This window comes from Sipha flava, unplaced genomic scaffold, assembly GCF_003268045.1.
Source record: "Sipha flava isolate LNK unplaced genomic scaffold, YSA_version1 107_pilon_pilon, whole genome shotgun sequence".
In the NCBI taxonomy this organism is placed as follows: Eukaryota; Metazoa; Arthropoda; class Insecta; order Hemiptera; family Aphididae; genus Sipha; species Sipha flava.
The window spans coordinates 119,083-135,487 of record NW_020271724.1 but is presented as its reverse complement, the minus strand read 5'-3'; the positions used below and the strand labels follow the sequence as shown (position 1 = coordinate 135,487).

General features: G+C 25.6%; 1 protein-coding gene and 1 pseudogene across 4 annotated transcripts in view; one reads left to right on the top strand and one right to left on the bottom strand.

Moving 5' to 3' along the window:
* Nucleotides 1-16,405, top strand: part of LOC112686134 — a 114,308-nt gene that overhangs the window by 4,406 nt on the left and 93,497 nt on the right. The gene's annotated exons all lie outside the window — the stretch shown is intronic.
* On the bottom strand, nt 75-2,458 carry LOC112685606 (annotated as a pseudogene).

Below are 16,405 nucleotides of genomic sequence, written 5' to 3'. Positions count from 1 at the left end.
TACATTACGTTTAATTTGGTATTGAGTCCACGAACATTTTGATAGTAGAGAAATAAGTTATTGTGAATTGGCCCGTTTGTTAGTTTTTTGAAATGGTTGGAACACCTTTGACAAATTTCATCACTAAGTTGGATTCTCCGGCTGCTTTGCGTTCCTCAAGCTTAAGTCTAGTGATAAGTCATCTTCATTATTTCCATCAGTCTCAGCAGCATTAAAAATAATTAAATTATGTGATCTTGCCTGTCGATCTATAACTTCAGATATTACAGTCTCGTCTGCGGGAGAGTTAGAAGCGTTAGTACTAGATAATTGATTTTCTAGTAGGGTGACTCTATTTTCGAGCACTGAAGTACGAGCACCTAAGTCCCGCAGTTGACCAGAAACATCGTCTAGCTTCTTATTCAGTGATAAAAACGAAGATTCATGTTTAGAAACTGATTTTTTAATATCTTTTACTGCCAAAAGTATGTCATTAATTTTAGATATATAATCAGTGTCTAAAACTGGTTGCGTAGTCGGAGATTTTCTGGCTCCAAGTCTTGTACACTCACAAATAGTGCACAGCCACGAAGCACAACGAGTTTTAAGATTATTGCCGGTTAAACCAGAGATAGACGAGCAAGCGATATGGAAAGGTTTAAAGCAAATTGATCATTCAACACAGTCGGTATCACCCAACACAGAATTACACTTTGAACAATTTATATTATAAATTATAAGACAACGGAGCGGAAAGTAAAACTGTAAACGACCAGTCCGAACGAATGTCAGATTACAACTGACATTATTATTATTTTATATTATCATATTTATTATTATTATTATTATTATCTTAACAATCCAATAAAGTATATAATATTCCGGTAATCGGGTGCTGTGAACATTTATATTATAAGCTATTGCTGAATAATAATGGTATACAATATATCTGGACCGTTTTGAATTGGATATGTGTTTACCGTATTTTTATAGAAAGTTAATTGAAAATTATCCGTTCAATGCAATGCGATGAATTAATATTCCAGTTAATCTATTAATTGGAAATAGTTTTGATTGTTCATTTTTTTAAATTATGAATATGTAAAAATGCATTTATTTAATACAAAACAGTACTATGAATGTAGCCGGTCTGTACTCGTATATTAAGATTTTATCGACCGATATTTTATGTATTTAATAATGCATATCCATGTGCTTGAAAACAAAAATATATTTATACATTTTTATTTAATATGAATATTATACTATATATTATACTATCATAAAATAAAAATTAAAATAAAAGTTATGAATACATTTCAAAAAAATCAAAGTCTTTATACGTTTTGTTTTTAATACGGTTTAATGTTCTTTGATTATATATTTTTCCATTGTTGCGTGCCGTTAGTTCAATAATTCTGACGTTAGGAATTGTATTAGGATATTTCAAATAATTACTCAATTTAAGTTAAACTTATTTCTTAAAATATTCCAAGAACAAAACATTTAATTTATCTAGAAAATTTAACTAGCGTGAAGGTGCGTGATACGATCTGACTATAACACATTTGATAATTGATCTGTTTGGGACACTATTTATTTTACATTTAAGCAAGTTAGATGTGACAAACAAATTATTATTTTGATTGAATGGTTTCTATAAACTTATATATAAAAATTTATTAAAACCACTTAAACCTTAAAAAATACTTAAAATGAATTTACAGTTTATTATAAAATATCTAGTATTATAAAAATATTAGTTTAATTATATTGGTATACGATTCCATTTTATCTCTAAAATTGATCGAATGTGATCGAAACTAATTAAATAATGTAAAAGTATTGAAAAAAAAGTCAAATTTTTCGAATATTAATCAGTAATAACAAACGAGACTCCTAGGATTATGCTATAGGATTACATTGTTAAAAAAAATAGAGCAATATAATATACATGATAGTAAATATTTTACATTTTGATAATATTTAAAATTTTAAATACATTTATAACAATAACTTTAATTTGTATTGTCTATGAAAAATTGGAATTGAATAAAAATTGAAAAGAAATAAATAATTTTGAAAAATTTGAAATTATATTTTTTAACACTTTAATGTTATGAAAATGGTAGGATAAAATGAAATATTAAAGAATAATGAAAATTTAATTATCGTAATTAGCAATAAATAAATAATGTATGTTAAGAATATTAATTTTATATTGTATTATAAAATTTAAATTTTTTATTGAGCTGTATGTTGAGATTAACTAATTTAATTTTAGTAAGATTAGAAAAAATACAATTATATTATAAGTTATTATATCAGACATTAAATAAGATATGGTTATTATGACAAGTGAATGGAGAAATTAAAAAAAAAAAAAATTGTTAGTATAATCATAGCAATAAATATCGGATCATTTTTTAAATCTAGAGACTATCAGCTCCAATTCCGTTTACCATTTATCTGCGTCCATGTTTCCATTATGCAGTTATAATGCATCAAACCCCTCCATCAAATACAATTAGTATTATGCAGCTACTGCGTTTCAACTATAATACTACATCAAATGTGCGATAAGTGCATGCATCCCCTCCTCATATTGGTAACAGAATTGTCCATTTCACATTTATGTGTACTACAGCTGATAAAATGTGTAATCTTCTTCGGTCCTAATTCCATTTCTGACCTCCATTGAGGAGTTCATTTAAAAAATTTAGATTAGGGAGCTTTACATAACCGGATAATCGACGATTAAGACGCATTTCGGGAGTCATAAAAGTTCACCCATCGTTCCTAATATTACAAAGGATCTTCATTGATTTCAATTTTTTGTGTAGTCATATGAAATGTCTGTATAGTGGATCAAAGTGTCTAATAAAGTGAAAGTGTATACACAGGACAGTGAATGCTACAATATGTGGTGACGAAGCATTTTTTCAATATTTTAAAGGGTATTTTTTTTTTTTTTACCGTACTAGATGTTTTGTTCGTGGGTTGATCTTATATTAATAATTAATAATATACAATTAGATATATTAAAATATGGATATCAATAATATAATACAGCATATTTTATATATAAATATTACTATTTTGTAAGATATTTTATGATACTTACTATTTAATGTGAATAAAAACCACAGTATTTTATATAACGTTAATGATTTTGTTACTGTTTAAATAATAATCATAATCTATAAATTTACAAACAAAAAATGAAAATAAATTATGTTCAATTCAATGTTTATTGTCTCACAAGAATTTACCTTTATTCATCCGCCTAAATAACATAATCAGCTTATTTCCTTTTCACCCAACGGATTTTTGACTATTTAAAACTAACTGTTGACAATAATAATAAATATTTGAGTATAATTTAGCGTTACTCAGATAATACAAATGGAAATCAATTAGGTAATTACTTCTAAATAATTGTAAAATATTTTTTTATTATATATAAATTATTTTATTTATTGAAATTAATTAAATTATATACATTTTTTTCATCAAAAAATGTTTTAATTTTATATAGCTAAATTTGAATTTGATTACGTATAATGTTTAGTAAATTTAATATTTGTATTTTAAGTTAACTATAAACATCATGCACTTAAAATATAAATTTCTGTAAATAGATATTTTAAATAATAATTTTTACTAATGTCTGTCGTAACAATTGGGAATTTCGTCCATTGTTTTTACTGTGTATAAAGTGTTATATTTATATATTTTCTTGACAAAAAATAATGATACTGAGTATGTTGTATACTAAGGTTGAAAAAATTATATGATAATTGTTATATTAGATCCGTAATTTAAGTTTGTGGGTATTAGTAGTGCGTATTACGAGAATAAACAAATTATATCCACAATTTCTGCTATAGATACTTTTTTATGGTCATATAATATATAATATACCAGTCTAATGTAGGTTATTTGTCATGTCACTTAATTTTTGTATTCAAAATAACACCTATTCTATTTTTTTTTTTTTTTTTTGTATACATAGATTGATTTGTAATTATTTATTTTTAATGAAAAGAAAACCTTAAATGAGAGGGGCATTGTAAAAATGTATACTTTAAAAAAAAAAAAAGAAATGCGTGAATAGACTTTTAACTACTTTAGTCTTAGCTCTATACCCCAAATCTAAGTATATACTATGTCATATACATTTATATTTGCATATTTATGAATTATTTTTTTAAATACAAAGGAATTGTTGGTTTACTTTGTTTTAAAATGAAAAAATGTTATCCGTTTAATATAATCATTTACCATAGTAATTAAGATACACCATATTGTTTTAAAAAAAATATTTATTTTGTAATTTACTAGTTATAACTCATCAATCTAATATAGAAATATAAATTATATTAAATAAATACATATGTATTCATAGGCGGCTCTACGGGGTGTGCCTTGGCACACCCTAATGTGAAGAATGTGTAAAAAAAAAAATTGAATAACTACAGTTAAGAATATATGTCCATACACATTAATTAAATTTTAGTTTTTTGTAAGTAATACTGCACAAGGGCGTATTTGAGGGGGTGGGCGAAGGGGTTATTCGCCCCCCCCATGTCACGTATTTTTTTTGAATATAATACATTGATATTTCAAAAATATATTTTATTTTACATTCTTAATTATTTAATTAAGAATATAAATTACTAGTCTATCATTATAGCATGATAATACGTTCAATAATATAATATGCCAATTAGGTCACGGGTATCAATTTTTATTTATCTTTTTATAACATAACATTTTTGGTTATTGAACAATTAGTGGTATTATCTTCCACGGATATTGCTACGGTTATAGACATTTACAACCATAACCGAGGTATTTATAAGATAATGTAAAGTAGTTTAAAGTAACACTTTTTTTTACCACATATTTACTAGTTAGTCATTTTTTAGTGCACAAATGTATACATATTTGTGTATTTTATAGAGCTAGAAGCCCCTAACCCAAGTAAAATCATAATAACTGACAATATTTGTTTCTATATTCTTTAACTTGCAAATATTGGCCAAAAATATATTTTTGTAAATTGAAAACATGGTTAAGATCAAGAATAGGTCAGCATAGACCAACAGGTTTGGCTTTGTTGCATGTGCTTAAAAGTATTATTGGATCCATTGATGAAACAAACAACAAATTTGCCATAACAGAAAGAAATTTGGAATTTGTTATTTGACTATTTACCAACCTTATGTTTTCTACTTAGATATTCGTTAAATTAAGTTACCTATCTTAATTGTTTTTTAAAGTTTTTTAAAAATAATTAATAAGTACTATTACTAAAATGATAATTTGTTGTTTTTTTATACAGAATTCAGACTTAAGATACAATTTTAATATAAGAACTATTTGTGCTTTTATTATTAATACTTATTTTATATGCAGTATGTTTAATATTTAATTCAATTTAGTACTAGTATTTTTATTTATTCATTCGAATGAACAATAGGAACATGAGCTGTAGGTAATGAACCAGAGGCGTACCCAGGAATTTTTTAGGGGGTCCATAATTTTTATTTTATCTGTTTTCTAATTATAATTATAGTTTAATTCAATACCAATAAATTACTGTTAATAACTATAGTAATAGTCACAATTGTTATATACACATCACACATATTCTTCACAAATGTTTGCTATAATAGATAGGTATTATAATTTGAAACCAATTTTTATTTGGCAGTAAAATGTTATAAAAAAAATACATTATTTAATTAACAATTATAAATAATATTTAAAAAGCAGTATAAATTGAACATGGTTTATATATTATAGGTATATTATATAATCTATAAATTTTGAAGATAATGAGAAATTAAAATACACTATATACTATTTAGTATTAAACCATTGAGTATGTAGACATTTTAATGGAGGGTCCGTATCCGAATCTCCCCCCTTGGGTACGCCCCTGTAATGAACTGTACATTTTTTTTAAGTTTGTATTGAAGAAAAATTAGTTTAGCCCCCCCCCCCCCCCCATGGCCTCAACACAAATACGCCCTTGATACTGGAAGTGTTCTGAATAAGTCGGAAATAATAATTACGTGTATTTTTTACCAGTCGTTATTTTATATCATTAACGAAGTCTTTAGTTTTAGATTTTAAATCATTATACGGTCTACACATACGTGTTTATAGCCTCCCTTTTATATTTTTAAAAAATAACCAAAAAATGACAGGGCATACTCAAATGTATAACTCTGGATCCGCTTATGTATGTATTTGCATGATTAACAATTAATAAACGCTTAAATAAGAGTAAATTAACAAATTATACAACATATATTCTTGAATATAAAACAAAAAGCATAAGATGTATAAACTATAAAGTATTGGTTTTTTCAAATTGAATATTTTTAATATCTCTGTACATTTATTATATCACCATAACACAGAATTGATTGAGTGGTAAATATGACATATTTTATTTCACATAAAAATGATAAATATATCTATTTCTTAAATTTACAGTATTATTGGGTTTTCGTATTGTGTCGGTTCTCAGTTGAATTATAAGTGATAAAACCGTATACCAGGAATCAGTAACCAGTGATTTATTATGTAACCATGATGGTAAATTGTAATATGTTATTTTTATACTTTATGGATGATTCAGCCGCGCTGCTGCAGGCTAGTCGCTCACTGACACACGGTGTTCTGGTGGGAGTGTTGATAGGAAATTTTTTTTTCTAACAGTATTGTTTATCAATCTTGTTAGGTACTTAAGAGTTATTATCGATTATGATCGTTATGGGTATTGTTAAATTGAGATATCATTCCGTTTTGACTTCTGGTTTTTACCGTTGGGTTTGATAAATTGCCTAGTAGCAGTAAATTGAACGAATATTTAAATGGTAATAAGTCGCAAACGGATAACTGAAATTAAATTCTATAAACGTTAAAATTATTTTTTTCAGAATGTTTATAAATTTTCGTTATCGAAAATAGCTATTGCCATTTGAAAATCGAAAGTTGATAGAGTTTTATTAAATAAGAGAGGAAGTTAAAATTATTAAAATTGTAAAACAGTGTAAAATAGTAAAACCTAGAAAGTTTAAAAAAAAAATTATTTTAAAATTTTTAATACTTCCCAAGATATTAACTGATTTACGATAAAAAAAATCACCCATTATAATATAATATATATACTATATAAAATGTAGTATATATTATATACTTATAAAAATGTTTATGAAATTTATATATATAGTTGTTATACTGCATTTTTAAAAGCCAAAGAAATAAATATACGACGATGTTTTATAAAAATGTTTATGTGAAGACCCAAGGGAGATCCGTTCACAATAATGTGTGAAACGAACATATTTTACTACATAGTAAATATCATACATAATTCGAATAATTGGCGAATGAAAAGATATTAAGAATTCCTCTCCCTTAAACGTATATTTAATGAGTAAATACACAGATGCAAGCTGTAAAGTATGGTGTTGGCAGGTGAAGAATAGTTTCTGATATATTTTATATGCACTAGGTATCAAAACAAATTATTTAAAAAGAGTTGGTATAAAGTATCCAACTTTATTGATTGATCGGAATCACACGAATTTTGTACAATAGAAAAATTAATTTAGAAACTTAAGTGTGAAGTTCTTCGTTTTGTTCTAAATTTATATTTAAGAATGAAATTTATAATATTCTTCAGAGCACATCTGGGGTTCTAAAATGATGAAAAAAAATGTATGAATTTTATTTCCATTACAGATAAACTCACATTTTGAATTGTTAACAATCATCTGGTATATGTTTTCAACATAACTAATATACACAGAACACTAATACACATTTTATTAATTATCGTTAAAAATTATGAAATGTATATATATATATATTTTTTTTTAAAGACAATTGTAAATATACTCTAAGAAATAATTAATATTGGATTAAACTCATCATGTATAAATATTAACACGTAATAATTTATATTTGGGTTTATAATTTTGTTCATTTTTTTTCAATATAAATTACTTCAAATTCATCGACAATATTAAGATAAATTGTTGTGTGGAAACTAACTCTCGACTTAAAATAAATACCATAAACTACTGAAAACTTTAAATAATGACCATATAGGTACAATGAAGAAAACAATAAAAACAAATATTTCATACGAAATTATTTGTTCAACGTACTTGTCTAAATTAAAAGAAAATATTATTAGTAAATTAAAATTTAATTAAATTTTTATTTGAAATTTTATCAAAATAAATGGTGTATAATATGAAAATTAGCATGAATTGAATAAACATCGCGTAAAAAATATTATAACGTAAACGTTTGGTGAACAAAGAGTATCGCCTTCCCACAAGGGCGGGACACTTTTCGGGCAAAATGAACCTTTCCCTTTTCGGCCATTCTGTAATGTTCGTTTTCGGCCAGTGGTTTTGGTCACCAATTAAAAATATTCTTCACGGGTTTTTCTGTTAAACTATACCAACTATTTTTTTGTATAATAATCTTATAATATTATTTAGTAAAATATATTAATCAAATAATACATAGGTTCCCAAAGTGTGCGCCGCGGCTCCCTAGTGCGCCGCGATGTATGTATAAGGGCGCCGCGCCGTCACGAAATACTATTAGGTCTAACATTTTCCTTATGATTAGTCATGCTATGACTTAGAGAAGGGCGCCCTGAAAAAACTTTGGATCACAAAGAGCGCCTTGAGTCGAAAAAGTTTGGGAAGTACTGAAATAATATATAAAAAATATAAGTCATAATTTTCATAATTTACAATTTATTTTAAAATTTCATATTATGTCAATTAACCTTTTGGCGCCCACTATATGAATACCTTTAAAAATTTTTTTTTTTTTTTGTGAAACTAGATTAAAGAAACATCAAATAAGAAAAAACAATTTTGATTTTTTAATTTTCACAATTTTTGAAGTTTTTGAAGTTATGATTTTGTATGAAGTCATTGGACCGATACGGTTGTAATTTGATCCATTTTATAATATATACCTAGGTCCCTTTTTGTATTTTAAATTTTAAAACTACATATATACATATTTTCTTTAAAATAATCATTTTTGTGAAAAAATTGAAAATAAATAATTTTTATCAAATATCAGTTAGTTTTATTTAACACATATTATTTTTAATTGAGCACCACATATGAAAATATTTTAACAATTAACATTGATATAAACTTACTTTTAGGAACTAAATTATTTTTAATACAATTCATTCTACATAACAAATTATAGTACATAAATATTATAGGTAAGCATTTATAAAAATATTAATATATATATATATATATATATATATATATATATATATATATATATACAGTAAATAAATTAATAACTTGTTAACTTTGGTAAAATGTTTAAAAATTAAAATTTCTTATTATGTAAAATAAAATAATATCTAAAAATTAAAATCTCATATTATGTCAAGTAAAATATTATCTAAAAATTAAAATCTTGCATTATGTCAAGTAAAATAATTATAGCACATGCGTTTTATGAATTCCATTTGTATAATCTCTCCTCTATTATATTTTATTATGTTTGTGTGGTTTTTATCCTGACGACTCCGAACTTTTCTGTCTTTTGGGAATTTTGGAATATCAGCACTTCGTATTTTTACATATGATTTTATTTGAATTTCATTTATTGTATTCAACCAATACATAATTGGAGGGGAGTCTTTGTAAAAACATTGGTTAAAATATGAATGATAAGACTAGCATGCATTTGTTGTTCTAGTTAAATCAGAAGAGCCTGATGCCCAAATAGTAAGAGGAAATATGCTTTCTTCATTAATATAAGTGTCCGTTAAATAATCATAGGATGATTTTAATTTATCATCATTAGGACATATTGACATTAAATCTTCAATATCTCCTGGGTTCAAAAATAATAGTCCAAAAGTATATTTTATCCAATTTCCGATTTCTGAAAAATCGTTTTTATATTTACTAACCAGTTCTAAGCTTTGGACTTGACGAAACCAAGATTGGGTTAGATGAAATCTACAGCCGATAATTTTTGAGTCTGGCCATATTTCTACGATAGCTTTATGAATTGATATCTCAAAATCAACTGTCACATATTTTGGAGAAAATAAAAAATTACATTTATCAACAATGCAGCGAAGAGTATATGTATATGTTTCTATTTACTTGTCTGGCAGTAAACAAAAAAATAAGAGGAATATAATGGCCATTCTTCAATCCATGTATAGTGAACATTTGTAAGAAAAATTGTGGATAGTATTTAAAAGTTCCATCAATATAAATGGTATCAACTTCATTTATAAATGTTAAATTTATTTGACATGAAAATATAATTATATGTTTTTTTAAATTGTTTAATATTAAAAATGACTCATCACTCATAGTTTTCATATCTAGATTTTCCAAAGCTTCGTGTACTCCTTGAATAGAAGTGGAATTTACGGGGAGCGTTTTCCGACGATGTTCATATAAATTTTTCCGTAAACACTTAATGTCTGTTTCGTTAAATTCAGAACAATTATTCTGTTGAATTTCTTTGAAAATAATTTTTTTTGGTCGAATAAATTTGTCTTCTGTGGCCTTCCTTTCACAACTCGTATTAATAATTTGACGATCAATATTTTTTGTTTCATATGGATTATGATTATGATCATAATCCATAATATGATGAGATTCATTTATAATTTTGTTATTTTGATTAGTATATAATTTAACACTGCATGATTGAACTACACATTTCCACCGTGTTGTTCCATCAAGTTTTGTATTTGCAAACGAAAATTTATAATTTTTAAATACTAACATACGTTTACTGCGATTATTTTCAATAAATATTGCCATAATGTATAAAGAAAATAAACAAATTTAATTACACACGAGACTATTACGATTATACAAACACGCCGCGCTGCGGACCGTAGTACGTATACACACTAAACACTTATGAGTTTTGCTTATGATCAATTGATAAAAGAAAATCGCTAATATAAGTTTAATATATAGAACGAAGATAATGATGAAAGATATTCTATATACCTAGGTATAGATAGTTGGTATTTATTACTTCTATCGACCGTCAACGTATAGATGTTGGATTTCCCATAATATAATCAGTAATCCCTATTAAGTCTTAATATAGAGGATATGTGTGCATGTGCTACAGTTATTAAAAAAACTAAATTTTCCTAGTTTTATTTTTTTTTTTTTGTGTAAATTAATAATATAATGTAACTTAATATTTTTTATTAAGATATGATTACTATACAAAAAAATAATTGGTATAGTATTACAAAAAAAACTGTGTAGAATATTTTTAATTGGTGGCCAAAATAGTGTACTGGCCGAAAACGGACATTCCAGAGTGGCCGAAAAGTGAATTGGCCGAAAAGGGAAAGGTTCATTTTGGCCGAAAACGGTTCCGCTCACCCTCAGTATGCTCTGGGTAGTGATAAATGATACTCAAATATTTATAATCATTGAAAACTACAGTCATCTTTGAAACAGCCTAATATTTTTTGATTAAATGTATGAAACAACTTTAATAATTTTATGTGGATACTATTTATTGAGAAAACAATAACACAAAACACGAAAATTTAAAAATAGTGATTATTATTTTAATTTTAAATATGTATATAATATATAATAGATATTTATAGATATTTAGTATATTATTATTCATAAATAAAAACCAATGCATTAAGGAGATAGTAAAATACTGTATTTGATTAATATTGTTTATTCTGTTTGTAACATTGATAAAAGTCATATATTTAGTAGACCACAGAGATATTTTAATACTTTAAAGAAAAACTAGAATTCTAAATTTCATATGTAACCGTATAAGACGAAAGAGGTAAAGTCAATCAAACGCAGATGGTTTTTGGTAGGACTTATAAAAAAAAAAAAATCCAGCTTAAAATTTGGTTGTAAATGTGTTTAAGATGTTTGGTCACGTGAGTACAAAACAAGATTAAAATGAAAAAGGATGCGTTGAGCTCGATAGAACCAATCTACAGCTATACATAAAATACGAGAGAGTAATTTTTTTATTAATCTGTGTGAAGTGTAAAAAAGCCTACCACTTGTTCATTTTGATCCAATGTTGGATACACCGTGGTGATCCGGAAAAGGTGTTAAGAAAACTTATGTTCCTAATTTAATAGAGATTGCAATGTTATATCTTATAACATGGTTAAGTGCTATCTCGTATATCTGAAAAAAAAGTTGTACTTTTGTGACGACCAGAGTTCAGTGACCTATTTTGGCATAATTATAGTGTGGTAGTTTATGTGATACGTTTCTTGTCCCGTGGTTTCGGGTCCACCGATCAAACTCCACACACTGATGCGACGAATATACATACGTCCCCCCTATGATTTCCATGGTCCAGGCACACACCACCGTCGTAGAAAGATATCGGCCAATTATTTGAATAGTCCGGTTTATTTAATTAATATTCTTCATTCTTTTTCCATACACCGTTCACACCACATCATGGAGGAGTAGTACCCCGATTTGTTGCCACGCTTTCGGGCGACATCATATTTTGAGCACTGTGTGGCTGGTATAGTAGATTTTTTATTATTTATTTTTTTTATTATACCGTAGCCGGTATCTTTGTTTTGAATTATTATTATTAATTATTATTATTACCATATACTCCCGGTAACCGTCCAGAGGAGCCGGTGGGAGGTATATGTTATTTATTTATTCTTATTATTTTCTTTTAATATTTATGTATATATATTACACACACTCATACATGTACTGTAAAAATAATACATTATTTTCCATGAGATGATTATTTTATTGTGCTCGTATTATTAAAAAAACTACTACATAAAAAATAATTCTATATGCTCCTGCAAATGTCTCGACTATAGATTGGCGACCTGACCCTGCTCGCCACTTAACAGTCCACGTAATTGTGCGAGTTGTTACACTTTAAACTGAAATAAAACCATTTCGGTTTGGTGGAAGAATGTGAAAGAAATTAATTTCGAGTTAACAATACCAAGAAAGAATAAAATTAAAAAGTATTTGTATTTTGTAAATAATGCTACCGAATAAAAATAATGTGCGTTAAGCAAATATATTGTAATAATAAACGAGAAACTGTTTCATAATTTAAAAACGGAATTTTTTTATGAGATACAACAATTATTTTAAAAGTCAAATAAGACAAAAAAAATAAAAAAAAATATGAGTTATCAAAGTTTTACAATTTTTATATTTTTACTTAAAGTAATATAAATATAAAGGGTGATATTTACATATAAGAATCGAGTAGTAGAATTCTAACTTTATTTAAAATATTTCGCGATCCCGTTCAACATAAATCTCGTTTATATAGCATTTATACAGGAAATATAATGTTGTTCGAAAACAACCTCATTTATAGCGAAGATAAAGTTTTTTCATCAAAAAATGTATACAGGTAACTCATTTTAGGCATTTGAATATTTAATTTAATTGTTACCAATAAAATTGCAATACATTTTTTAAAAACTTTAATATTTTATCAATCAAAAGCTCGTAAAATAATATCTTCATTTTGATAAATTATTTCTTGATCAATTATTTACTGGGTGTATTGATATAAGAAGTTATCTACTGGGCGTTTGAAATAAAATATTTAAACAGACTTTAGAAAACAAATTTACTAACTACCCGAAAAACTTACCAGTCGTTTACTGTTAGTCATTATTATAAACCAAATAAAAGCTATTGTTCGCATTAATTATGAATTATTCACCATAACATTTTTACAATGGTACCGTAAACGCCCAGGTACTTCAAACATATGGTACCTACGTATGTTGTATGCTTTTGTATTGTTAAATATAATTAAGAGGACATGCCATCTAATTAATTGAGTTTATTAGTAAGAATATGTTTGTGCGTCATTGTAACACACATTGTTACCTAGTTGAGTTGATAACATTTTTAAAATATTGAAAATATTTTTTCTAATTGTTATTTAGTAGTTAAGTGAATCTAAATAATTTGTCGAAAAAATATAATGTCATTTTGGGGGAATAGTTAAAACATATCTTTTTAAATTTTAGAACTGGAAAAATCTTTTTAAATTATATTACGTATGATTTTATCAAAATATGAATATTTTACAAGCATAAATATTATTGAACAATTATTATAGTAAATTATTTTAAAAATATACAATTTCCTTTTTAGGAAAGTGATAATTTAAATTTCAAATGGTTATTTTTCTCAGAATACCTATTATTTTATAATTTATACGTTTTGTATATTCAATGAAAAAACACTATACCTCAAACTAAGATTTATTATGGTTTTTTGAAATGCGTTTTTTCATAGTGTAAGGATGAAGAAGTGGTCGATCGGTTGCGACCAGCTGATTCCATTGAAGCCATTCCCCCGATCGCTAGTTTTCTGATAGTTTAGTGATTTGACATAGCATAACCCTGTTAATATGTTAACATTATAATCGAGTCTCAAAAAGTTACACAACGAGAAAATAATAAATAATAAGTGAAAAAATGCAATTCCTAATTTTATGTAAATGCAATTTAGAGCACATATCTATTATACGATAAATATTTATTATATTTATTATAAAAATTATATTTGTTGAAAAATATTTATGTTGATGTGTTCTTTTTCAAGACTAATAATATACAGTAAAACCTCGATAAGACGGAACCCTTTGGGACCATGACATTTTTCCTTGTTAACGGGATTTCCGTCTTGACAGTGTTAGTTAATTATATGTAATTTGAAACGAAACTAAAAAAATGTACCGTAATACCGGGGTTTCCGTCTTACCGAAGTTCCGTCTTATTGAGGTTTTACTGTATAAAAGATAATATATAATGTATGTAATTATTGCAAAAACTTTTCATAAATATACGGGAATTTCGGATAAGCTCATGATAAAATTGTTGGTACTGTTTAAAATGTATAAACCGGTAATGTTATATATTATTTTATAAGCAACCATGAATATTTTACTAACCGTTTAATGACAGAATATTTTAAATAACAATCAATCACTTTTTAACTATTATGCATCGTGGAATTTTATATTCATAATATTTTAAGTTTATTAATAAATTTATAATACTGCATAACCAAATGTTTTTATACAAATCAATTTTATGACGATAAAATACTGAACATTTATTGAAATAATACAATTCTATTGTTACTATTTTTTTTATGATTTTTAAATTTAGATAACTTTTTTTATAATATTACAGGAGATAAAGTTTATATTAAAAAAAATTGTGTCTCAAACAAATATATCAATCGATTTTATACTACAAATGATCAAAAATGGCTGATAACCAAGAAGTTCATCTAAAATAAAGTCAAATTTTTAGTTACTCTACATTATTTATTTAAAAATATTATTTATCAACGATGGTAATTAGTTTGAATTATGATTTGCCTTTCTCATTTTATTTTAAGTGTGGATCGAAATATACAACGTAGCTACTGAATTTTCAGTTAATATTTAGTTTTCTATTTGATGATTTCAGAATTTTAAATTGTATAGTAATACATTTAAACATGGTTAAAATATAATTGAAATGTTTACAATTATATATAAATATTGTTTAGTAGCATATTATTATGTGATTGTATACCAATGCAATTATTTTTTATTTTTTCTTCAAAAAGTATTTATTGTACCTCATAAGCTACATTCAGACCTTAGGTTTTTGTATTAATATTCCATTACTTGTTGAAGGAAAATTAATACGATTTACGATCGGAAATGGCACTCGCTATTAGACTTCTTCTACTTTTACATTTCAATCATTAATGAAACATAGTCAAATGTATTTTTAAGCACTTGTTATTATTTATAGTCATGTTCATTATGATACAATTCGATAATATATTAATACATGAACTAAATGCATTTACTTAATTTATTAACGTTTATAAACAAAATGTTGAATTATATCTATATTCTGGGTAGATCAAGATGGTCGTTCCAGGTTTGAAAACCATAATTTATTTTTTGGTGGACAAAAATAAATCAAAAGTTGTCTTCATTAAGTTCGAATATCAATAAGAATTATTTTAAAACGAATTGTACTTTATGTTAGTTTTTTTTATGAATTTCTTTGTCGTTTCTAATACAACTATAAAAAGTAAAAAAAAAAAAAAAGATATATACAATAAGATATTATCTATAAATATATAGTTTTAAACATAATATAATTCTGGATACTTTTTTAAAAAATGACGATTATTATAGTAAAATTGAAAAAGTAGTCAACTTATTTATTGAGATATTTAAATAGTTAAGAGTCAACACTAAATTCATCTATTTTAGTAATTTGTTTTTAATAATATAATTCTATTTTTGTTCTATATAGATCAAAGTATTTATATATATAGAT